The sequence below is a fragment of the Ambystoma mexicanum genome, chromosome 2q (assembly GCF_040938575.1).
Source record: "Ambystoma mexicanum isolate Mex_15411 chromosome 2q, UKY_AmexF1_1, whole genome shotgun sequence".
In the NCBI taxonomy this organism is placed as follows: Eukaryota; Metazoa; Chordata; class Amphibia; order Caudata; family Ambystomatidae; genus Ambystoma; species Ambystoma mexicanum.
The window spans coordinates 967,666,157-967,678,254 of NC_090924.1; the positions used below are offsets into that span (position 1 = coordinate 967,666,157).

The 12,098-nt window shown below is 46.4% G+C and overlaps 1 protein-coding gene across 2 annotated transcripts in view; it reads right to left on the reverse strand.

Annotated features, from left to right (window-relative positions):
• KIF15 (kinesin family member 15) overlaps positions 1–12,098 on the reverse strand; it is a 2,141,222-nt gene that overhangs the window by 1,171,953 nt on the left and 957,171 nt on the right. The gene's annotated exons all lie outside the window — the stretch shown is intronic.

Consider the following 12,098-nt stretch of genomic DNA (forward strand, 5'->3'; position numbering starts at 1 on the left):
AATAAAGATTTCCATATTCTGCTGGGGGATTGATTCTGGTATGCCCACCACCCGGATGTTGTTCCTGCGGGATCTCGCCTCTAGGTCCTCGTTCTTCTCCTTTATCTGTTTGATGTCTCTCCGCAGTTCCTGAATAGCCTGTGATGTTTCCCCGCTGGTGTCTTCCAGGGCCCCCACTCGCTGCTCTGCCTCGGTTATTCGTCCGCTCTCCTTCTCGATGCGCTCTTGCATCTTGTCCACTTTATATACAAGACCATCAAGTTTTGTATTGCAAAGCCGGTTCTCATCTCAGCCAATACCTGACTGATTCGGTCTGCTGAAGGTCACTGCTGGTGCCTGTGGGGGGGCCGAGGGAAGGACTCCCATGCCCTGGCTAGCTTCATTAAACAACTTCATCTCGGTGCCCCAACATCTTCTCGTTGCCCATGTTTAGGCCTGTTTTCTGGGAGAAGGTTAGGCGGGACTGCTTCTCGTTACCTTTTGCCATGAGGTTCACTGTGATTACCTTTAAGCGTGTTCTGCTGTGGGATGTTGTTACACCACTAGTCCAGGCCTTGCAACATTACTGTGCATTGCTTGCATCAGGAACATCAGAATGGCCGCCGGAAAGCATGCTGCTCGCTAAAAATCACCGAGAAGTGTGCAGTAAAAATGTGAAAAATAGGTAGCCATCCACTTTTGCCTATCTCAGTGGTAACACAGGAGACCACTGCCAAAACCCATCATTTGGCAGCCCAAAAAGCAAGGCTGACTGCAAAAGAAACACAGCTGTGTGAAAATCCGTTTTTCTTGGTTGTCAAATTTGCAAAAATCATGGCTCACGAACCACCCAAAAGACCCAACCTCCTTGTTGGCTGTTAAACATCGTTCTACTTCAAGAATCCACATAAATACAAGGTCCACAGAAGTACACTTATCAGAAGAAAATCCACATCAAAGATTGCTTGCTTTGAAAATTATGTTGAAAATGGGCGCAATACCGTTAACTCACCTCTATCAGGAGCTGGCGATTTCTAAAACCTGTCATGTTTAAATTTGTACACTGAACTCAAAGTATGCCAAAGAAAGACTTGCTATCAGAAGCTTAAAAAGGCTTGAATTAAGAAATTGGTTGATGTATTTGTTAAAAATGTAATTTATATTTTAGGACAAGACAATTTCAGACATTGTGTTTAAAAGTTAAAGTTAGCCACACTGAGCTTCAAGACATTCCACACCTTCTCCCTAAACAAAGGAATCTTTTCCCCTGTGCTCTGCTGAGTATCCGACAGGCAAGTGTGAAAGGAAATGGGAGGGGCACTCTGGCATGTTGCTCTGAGTGAAGACAACGGACTTGCTTGAGCTGAATGAAAATACTAATTCGGGTGTGACTGACACCAACTGCCCTGGCAGGAAGAAGCCCTTGTGACTCTTTGACTCAGCCAAGCCTTGGATGCGGGCCAGACTGAAAATGTGGATTTGAAACTAAAGTAACTTTATGTTTTTAGAAAAAGACTTATAGCAAATTGTACTGAACTGATAAAAATATGGGATTTATAGGGTATTAAAATGAAAAATTTGCTAACAGTTTAAAACTAATCTGTAATCTGTGCGACATTCAGAGACTGAACCACGAAAAAGTTTATATTCTAGCAAGTGTGATTATGTTAGGAACATGGAAAATTACAGGAATATGCCCAGAGGGTATGTACATGCATGTGTAAAAATTGGTACAGAACTGTCATGATGCCTACCCCCGGGGACCCAGACCAAGTCCAGCAACCCCGGAAGCAGGCATCAAGTTATTCCAAGCAAGCCCACCAACCCCTGCTAGGGGCTATTTGGGTGCAATCCTGGAGTCTATGGTGCCAGGCTCATATGAAGAGTCAGTCCTGGCGCCATAGGCGCCAGGCTCATAGATTAAAACTTACCTGATGCAGACCATGCTGCAAACTTACCTGATGCAGACCATGCTGCAAGAGCTCCAAGCCAAAAGAGGCTTGGAAGGGACTACTTTACCTAGGGACTATTTTATACTTGGGTGGGGGCTGGGGAGGAATACTTAACTGGGACTACTTTGGAGGCTATTTAAACCACGCCTGAAGAGCAGCACACGCTTCGCGTTATTCTGCATCCAGCAGCGTACCGCTCACCGTGCCTGCAAGTCTGCATCCAGTCTTCTACCATGCCTGCCTCGAGTCTGGAGCTCCTAGAAAAAGGGAGAAAGAAGGAGAAAAGGTTAGAACAAGAGCAATACCTTTGATCCTTACCTGAATTCCCGATCCATCGCTCCTTCGAGCTGGAAGAAAGAAGTTATTTTATGCGCGTCACCTCGCCTGCTGCAGCGCCGCGCTGAACTCACCGGCCTTCGCAGCATCTTCACATTCCACCGCATCCTCCTGTATGTTCCCGCCGCACTCCGGCACCTAAGAGGAAGACAAGAACAGCAGGGTGAGCCAAGGGAATACACAGAGGCAATATTAGTTACCCCCCCCCATAGACTTACCTGATTTTACCACTGGGGGTACTATTCCTCTTCAAGGGTCGGCGCAGCTTGCACTGCATCCTCGCCGAACCCCGGCCCCTAAGGGGAAACAAAAGGATAGCAAGGTGAAACAATGGGACAAACAAGGGGAAACCTCCTCACCACAATAGACTTACCTGATTTTACCGCCGGAGGCATTATTCCCCCGAGACTTCATACTTTCTCTCAGACCCTGAATAAGGGAGAAAGCAACAGGTTACAAATTGACATTATTTTATCGAACTGTGTTGGATAATACAAATCCTTACCTGAATATTACCGGTTGCCACGAGGAACTCTTCGCTAGGGTCAAGCTGCAACCTGCAAGGAATCGTACAGAGTGAAAGTCAGACATTTGAACTCTTACGAACTACATACTTACGGCGTCTTGCCGGGAATCTCAGAGTCAATATTGTTCTGGAACTCACCAATTCCTTCGAGCCAGTGAAGCAAATGGTTATCTACGTGCCCCTGTGCTCAATGCAGGATGGAGAGCTCATCTTTCCAAACCATCAGGTGAGACTATAAGAGGGGACATCAAAGGTGATCAGTGGGGAGAACAGGGGGAGTGGGGGGTTTAACGCTCAACTCCACACTTGGTTAATTCCCTTTCTCCATTTGCAGAAGAATACTCCTACGGGCCAAGCAAACAAAGCTAGGTGGGCCGGTCCAGTCCGTCATCTCGGCACTACGCATCACATTGGTGGAGACCGCAGCTGTCCAGTTCAGATCGACGCCCCTGTGTGAGCCAGGTGAGCGTAACACAGAACCGACACTGAGTAACTGCCCAAAAGAGGGGAAAAACTGTCATTTATGAACCAAAACTCGTAGGAAGATGAGATTTGGACAGAAACGTACCTTAGGCAATCTGTGATGTGTATATGTATTATTAACAAGTTGTGCATATTGGAAATGTGTTTTTTGGGAAAAATTGATTTTCTGGGTAAGAACAAAGAGGAGGGATTTTTTCTGGTCCCTAAACACTGTCACTCTGACACATGAGGACACCTCATGACACACTGTTCCCTTCTCAAATCAGGTGAGGGGGAATTCTCTGACCTATCAGAGCCTTAGAGGGTTGGGCATTGTGTAATCCGCCTCCCCACCCCTTTGGAAGATGGATAAATAGGGACTGTTGATGACCCGAAGGACACAGTTTCACTCATCGCTGATCTACCGGCGAAGCGCTCTGCAGGAACATCCAGACTCCAGAACCTAGATCCAGACTCCAGAACCTTGAAGCAGAAAGGCCAACCCCAAAAAGCTGAACCCTTTTCAGCAGGCCTTTAAAAATCTTGCAACCTGATATAACCCCTAAACTTCCACGGGGCCTAACCTAACTGATCCAACAGCCTGGCTGAGCTGTTTTGCCGCTTCTGGCCAAGAACCCTTGCTAGAACCCAAGATCCAGATCAGACCAGCAGTACTGTAACCCAGAACCCGCCAGATCCAGTCCAAGAGGCCGTGCAGACCCGAGTGCCTTGCTGAGAGCAGAACCAAGCACCTGAGACCTGTCCACTGGCGAGCGAATCCCAGCCAAACCCTTGACCAGATCTTTGACGGGCCCATTCCAAAGCCATAGTAGTGAGTATTTAGAATAGAACTATCCATAGTCATCTCTTAGTTTCAAGTAATCCTATTCAATCCATTTCAACCTATCCAGAACTGCATTATAGAATCTTGTGTCCATCCTGAATCCTTCTCATTATATAGTGTGTGATAATTGTAGTGATAATCATCTGTGCGCTGATATTTTTCTGAAAGAAATCAAGTGTCCTGGCGGACAAAAAAGTCAGAACAGAAGGCGCCCTGTTCTGGTGGCTGTCTCTTTGGGTATCTTGCACTTTCATAGCCCCTTAGTATAAGTTCATCTTGGTTCCTAATCTTTAAAGCGCATCTTTCATTTTGAAATCTTGACTCTTGAGAAAAATCTACCTTCACTAAAACCTCTAACTTTTGAACCGTACGTCCTAGAAACGAAATTTAAATGTAATTTTGGAGCCAACATCCTCAGCTATCAAACAACATTCCAATTCCTTATAGTTTTTCCGTAATCGCGTTTCTCGCACGCGGAAAAGTTGCAGCGATTTTGCCTTTGGCTCAATTTCACTCCATATAAAATAGCTATTTCTTGATTTCAACTTCTGAATTTCGTTTTCCATCTGCTAATCATTCTACAATCATTGCTAGTGTGGACCTGAACCAATCCAAAGCCACTCTCACTAGTTCTGAATTCAATTTAGCCAATTAAAATCATTTTAGCATTTTTCCCATCCAATTCAAACCACATAAAATACAAAAAAAAAAAAAAAAAAAATACACATCCAAAAGCAATTGACCTGTTTAAAATCAGTACTGTTCTCTCTAAGCTTGCTGGGGGGGGTGGGGGTGGGGGAAGAGTCGGGATTGAAACTGCAATTTTTGATTGTTATTCCTGATACCTGTGTGCCCTCATTCCATCTCTTCATATTGCATATTGGGGGGAGAAGTTGTAACAGAGGGAAAGAGTGATTACATTGTCTTTGGTTGAATTCATATCAAGTTTATTTCTGTGTTGCATTCTTTCATATCACTGCATTTCTTGAACCCATACAAAGTATTCTCTGCTACATTACTCTTCCTATTCCTACTCCTAATTGATTAAAGAGATTGTTGATATTGTCATATTACCCATTGCTGATCATTGCATAAATATGCATTAGTGTGATATTCAGATATTATCCATATTTATAAAAGTGTGATATATATATATTGTTCAATTCTTCAAATCTTTTAATTTGCAAAACAAACCTATTTCTTGGTTCAGTGAGACCGGGGGGATTGAAAGAGAGGGGCGTTATATAAGGTTACATCATCCAGAAATAAAAGAACTTTTGACATAATATATAAATAAGGGTTTCAATTGGGCATCCCATACTAGGCATTGACTTAGTTGGAGTGCTGGATTGAAATCACTTACACTGCCCTGTGCCGATGGTAGTATGGGCTCTGTAGTGGTGTCCAACAGTAGCGTTTATAGGTGCTGTACCTGTGCCTGCTACGTGCTTTGACACTAGACTTGCTCCCATTTCGACGGCCATTGGTTTAAGAGGGTTAGCGGGTTGATTCCCCTCCTTGTTACCAGTATTTTGCTGGTGCTGGAGGCACGTATCCTCTCCTCACTACACACTATCAGGCAGTTCTTTGGGGGGGGGGGGGGGGGGCTTACTCCCTGTGCAGTTGCCAGAGTCTATGACATACAATGTATAGCACTACTGGTGGGCCCAACTGCCGCGCACGGTCGAGTCTGCCGCCCATCCCACCAATGGCGCTGTGGATTGCAAGCCCGATTCCAGTTTATAGGCCTAGGGAGCCCTGCTTCCGTAAGCACCTTCCGGAAGATCAGATGAGTAGTGGCGTTCAGGTGGGGAGAGCCGCTCTGGGTGGACACCGGTGGGCTGGTTGCTGAGCAGGCCCACCGGTGCCTGGCCCCACAAGCCTCCAACCTGTCCCCAGGGCCGTGGCAGCCATGTATTGCGGGAGTTCAATATGGCGGCTCCTCCTCTGGACCAGGAGTACGTTTCCAGGTACTGTCCCGCTGCCGGTTAGACAGCCTTCTCCCTCCTTCGTGCACAGACTCTTGCTGCCTAGGGTCGCACACGTGTGTACCGAGTGAGGGCGGCTGTGCGTTGGGAGGTGCTCTTGCTGGGTCCTCGTCGCAGCTGCAATACAGCGGGGGGCTGGGAAGTGCTGTTGGGGCTGGTGTCTGCTGTGGGTTCACTCGGCAGTTCAGGGGTAAGCTCCCTGCCAATGCTTTTCGCCCCTCACCTGGTACACTCCGGCTAGGCTCCCGTTTTAGCAACAAGTCCCTCCTCTCCAGGCAGCAGGGCGCGAAGAACCCGCACCTCTGCCCCCACAGCCTCACTGGGGTCTTTCTTCTGGCGGTCTCCCCCTCTTCTGGCGTGGTGAAGTGTATCCGAAGCCGGGTGCTCCCTGGGGGCGGGGGCACTCCTCGGATGGTCCTGCCTCAGGTCCCTGCGGGGCTTCTGGCCAAATCAGCGCTGCGGCCTCACAGGTTCGGCAATCATTTTAAAGCTGATTCGTATCCTTTGGGTGTGTTTGGGATCTCCCTTGTCCCACGGACCTGGAGGAGCTCAAGGGAGTACGGCCACCTTGGTGCCGGTCTCTCTAGCACCCCCGCCCCCTTCTCCGATCTTTAAGTGGTTAGGAGTAGTGGTAGGGGCAGATAGGTTAGAATTGGACAGTGGACATTAATTTTCAGACATTCACTGACGTCGGACGAGCACCTTATTTAGTTTTGTAAGGTAGGGAGCCTTTTAGAATAGGGAAAGATGGGCCTTATCTATATTCTTAAATGAAATAATGAGTAGAATGTCTAATCAGAGTACTTGTCCTTCTGACCTACCACACAACCCTTGCCTCATTCTGGGCAGGCTATCAGTTCTATGGCCCCTTTTGCCAAAAGCTGGTTCCCATTCCTCAGGGGTACAGGACAGAGTGGGAAAAGGTACTTGTGGGGCCTCTTCCTGCATAGTGTCTTTGTAGTGGTGGCTCAGTGACGAGAAGAGTGATGCCTCCACGAACACCAGGGGCTTCTACCTCTCGCAGTGTTTCTTCTTGTTCTTCCAGACTCTGGACCATTCCTGTGCCACGGTCCATGCCCAGTGATTTCGAACAAGTCAGTTTATCAACTTTCTCCTTGTGAAGGTGGATTAATGGTTTTGCCTCTTGAAGGGCATCGAATGGCACAACACGCATCCCCGAGCGTTGTGGCCTTCGCAGAGACAGTAAAGGCAAATGCAAATACGGTGTAGATGCGAAATGGACATTGGACGCCAGAAATCCATGCAGGGTTTGAAATCAGAGGACTTTGGATGCAGCATTGTGTTGAACAACGGATAATGGAAGGGTAAGATTGGAGAAAATCAAATACATTCTATTCCTAAAGCAAGAAGAGATGCAGAAAAAAGGAACTGAAGTCTCAGGGCATGGCGCCTCTCCATATAAACTGACCCAACCTCATATCCGGCGGCTAGAGGCATCAGATGAAGTGGTTCTGCACCCCCTGGTGGCAAAAAGATTTCATAAGAGCAGATGCGCAGGAAATGGGTATAGACGAGGAATCTGTGGGAGGAAGAAGTCCATTTCAAAACACTTCACAAAACTATCAGAAAGGTCAGCCAACAGTGACTCAAAGTGTTCAAAAGCTCTTGCAAATATGAACGATACTAGGTTCAAAGTCTCACAATCACAATACAGTTTGTCACCTTCAGAATAAAACTCAATTGCACCTGCCTGAGACAGTCTGCAATGCTTTTCAATGGACCAAAGCAACACTACTGGCAAACAGAGTCAGCAATATGAGGCCCTATGAGCAGAAAGAAAACCCAGAAGGGGATGAAGGTCCCCAATGAAGAAGTTAATTCATTGAGTGTCATCTCAAATACAGACTTGGATATTGCAGAGTGGAGCTTTGTTCAAAGCAGGCAACTCCACTATCAATGACAAGATAAGTAAGGGTCTGCAATGGAGTCTCGCAACGCTGTATGAAAGTAACAAAGTTGCAAAGTTGCAAAAGTGATTCAGTGGACCCCAGACACCAGATCCAGTCAAAGAAGAATCAAAGTGACAAAACGTATGCAGAGCGGAGTTCCTGAAGCAATAGCCAGAGGGATCAAGGTTCAAAACCAGATGGGCAGGGTTTGCATCTGAAGACCCCACCACCAGGCAAATAGAACAAAGAACACACACAGTTTCAAGGTTTCTGGTTTAAATTAACAACATTTTAGGGCTCTCTCAGGAAGTAGCACAGAAACAAACGCTGCTCTAGAACTGTTGCCTTATTTACAATTAAATTTGACTACCTCTTTGGATACATTATCCCCAGAGCTGCTAGTGCATAACTCTCCACCTACCTTGCCTATTGAGGCTTGCTTCATCAAGTTTGCATCTAGAGAAGAATCACACCAACTGCAGGGTACCCTCCAAAATAGCCACCACCACCATGACAAGTAACCACAGAGACAGGAGAATCCTAGCCGCATAGATATGCACAGATTTGCCTCTCGCCACAGAGGAATCCAGAGGACGCAAGAACATATTCGAGACACCTTCAAGAGTCACTAGCTCAGACAACGATGCCACCCCTGCAAGACCACCAACCATGTACATATGATGGCGGATATCAGCAATAACAAGGAGTAAAAACACAATCGATAGGCCCACATTTATTTAAAGCTAGAGCACGAAGAGGAGACCACACCCAGACCTTGAATTCTCAGCTTGCCCCCACCATCATCACCAGGCCAGAGTACAACTAGCAAATAAAATGCCACTTTAAACCAAGGATACCAGTTAGCCTACATTCGTCTGCATTTAGACACGCCTGTGAGCACACCATAACAAAACTACACCTCTCACACCACTAGCTACTTAAGCCAGGACGATGACTGCAATCCCAAGGAACCCTCTGGGAAACCAAATTAAACGCATAGAAGATATCAATCAGCAATATATTCTCCATCCAACATATTAGGAGACCACCTTCCTATCCCATTCAGTTAAGGTAAACCAAACACGACCAGTCTTCTCAGCAATGCTTGTATTTGAAAACGTAGCACACTCATCGACAACCTGCTTTGGAGGGCAACACTGATCTGATTTTCATAATGGCTAAATACTCTGCTTCAGTGTTACATGGAGCCATCAAACCACTCTACAACATTAGGTTTCTCATCCACACCAGTTAAAAGAATAGTGCAACTGACCTTAGACACCAGGACTATATTAACCCAAATACATAACACTCCACCATCATTCCAAATTGTGAATACCGTCATACTGCAAATGATCACACGTGTCTATACTTCATTTTCTCCAAAAAGAAAAAGCCCATCAACAAGTTCTCTCCATTGAAGCCCTTAAAACACTCCCAGAAAAACCATAGAACAAGATGGTACACCTGTGAGTAAAGGATAAAGGATGGAACGTATCTGAAACCTTCTGCCTACCATCAACAACTCTGGAGTATACAACAGTACCAAATGGCAGAACCAGACAAGTATCCAAGAAATGTAATACATTAATTTAAGTAGTGAAATGTTACATTAAATTAAATAAAGCCCATTCTGCTTTAGCATGGGTGCCTGCCTCAAAAGGAATCGGAAGGCCTGCGTTAGGCAGAAACCTGTGCAGTTCCCTCTGGGACCACTGCAAAAGATTTAAGACTACAGGTGTTTGGCAGTAAACCCACTTGGCAGCAGTCTGTACCACACAGATTCACTTGGTAGCTGTGGCTGAGCAGTCAGACTTCCCTCAAGAAGAGTTAGGTAGTATACAGAGTATTCACAAAAGGTCAAAAAGAACACAGTAGAACAAGCAAACACTGACCAGAGCTGGGTGTAAAAGAGATTATGTATTTAAAACCACATCTAATAAAACACACGGGCACTCATTTTAAGCAGTTCAAAAACACGGTCACTAAAAGATACACTCCCTTAAAAGAATATTAGACAAGTCTTAAGTAAAGCCCCACTTATTTTCAGACAGCGGTGAGCGCTTAACGCAGGTGGCACTCTAATAATTCGGTTTAAAAGGGAGAGAAAGGCAGAGTATAAATTGAAACAAAACCCAACACTTTCACAAGAACACAGCAAGAGAGAAAGGCAGAATCAAACCGTGAAGTTAGAGTTCAGAAAGCCGGATCCACTTTAAGAGGATCAGAACGAAATGTGTCCAAGGTCACACAGTTGAAAAGTGCACAAAAGTCTCGAAAAGGTTCAGAAAGAGTTGGACCAAAAGGAAGGGACCAGTTAGATGGTCAAGGCGGCCAGCCCAGTCCAGAAGGTAAAGGGATTATTATTACCTTGTAGCAATCTTTAGAAAGGGAGGCCTGGCGGACACGGTACCTTAAAGTGGTGAGAATACTCCAGCGGGGGCAGTTGTTCCTGGCAGCGGATGCAAGTCGGTGCTTCGTCCGGGGGAAGAGAGGATCTCGTCGGGGAGGAAGACAGGAGTCTGTTGCACTGCCAGGGAAGAAACCACCCGCAGAGCTCTCAGTTAAAAGGAGCGGTCCAGTGGTAAGTGGCTATCCGGTTGCCGGGGTGCTTGGCACGGGTAATTCGACCACAAGACGTCTTGGGATGCGAGGAAAAGAAGGTAAACTGGTTGTGCCCACCAGTCAGGGGAAGAAGACTCTCCAGTAGGGAGACCTTCTGTCGTCAGGAAGTGGTGAGTCGGTTCCGCAGGGCTCCACCAGTGGTGTCATCGTAGCAGGTCAGCTCAGCTTCTCCCTTGTTGGATTCTCAGGTCCTGTGGTGACTTCTGAAGTTCCAGTCCCCAAAGCCCTGCTTTTATGCAGCACAACCCCATTCACTCAGCCTAGCTGTCAAACATGCCAAGTGGTGAGCCGGCCGGCTCACCACTTGGGCCAATCACACAAGAGTGCGACTTGAGTTACCAAGGTAACTCAGTCAAGGGTGCCTAAACCCCCTCCTACACCTCCTGTGGTACCCAGACAGAGTGGCACCACTTTTGGAGGCTTCTGTGGAGAAGCCCGCCAAAAGTGGAACAAAGGGCTCGACTTGGGTTGGAGTCAAAGAAGAGAACAAACGCCATTTTAGAATCGAGTCCTGGCAAAAAATACCAACCGGCGAATTAATATTAAATAAATAAACCGGCGGTATGTTCGAGGCTATGAGAATTAAATAATTAAAGTTGGTAGCCTCGAACAATGGGAAAATCCCATAGGGATATATTCGGGGTCGAATATAAAAAGTAGTATCCACTGCCACCAGCCAAAACTCGATCAGGGGGGACGGAGACGTGACCCCTCGACTAACAGACCCCGGGGCAATCGAATTGCCCCGACCAGTACGTCCACAATATGATGGTTTGTACTGGTTTCTGTTCATAATTTGGGACTAGTAAAGCCAATGGTGACTGTATATGCCCTGGGAGACAGTAGTCAGTCCCAGGGTATGGAGTCTATGGTGGGTGTCACTATGACACCCCTGTGTCACTGCACGGAGGGTGCTGTGTAACACACATAGTAAAACACATGAGACCCTATGGAGTAAAGGACCCCATAGCCCATAAAACACATTAAAAGTCAAAGGAACACCATAAATCATGTCCAAGAGTGGGAGAAAGAGAGTCTCACTCTTGGCAGGAGAAAAAAACAAACTCCAGAAATCCAGCAAAGCTGCTGGGGGACTCACTAGGTTAGGAAATTCAGCCTGAACAGATAATTCTCCCTAACAGCCTGCATTAAGGATATTACGATTATAGAAAGGCAAAGGGACACCGTTTTTTATTTGTAGCACGTACAACTACTTGTCTCAAGAGTATAAACTTTTTTGTAAGGAACATGGGTTAGAATGCAGCATCACATTTACCTGAAGAAGTTGGATACATGCATATCAGCACTTGCCTTTCATTCAATTGTGAAGTGTTTTGTCTAGCCACTGCTTGGCCGCCACCAGCACCACAATGACAAATACACATGGCAACTACTTGTGCCACCCCTAGGTGTGTACCCTAAACCCCACCTGTGCAATTTTAACCCGTTCCTTAGCAATGGCATGTGGCATCCTGC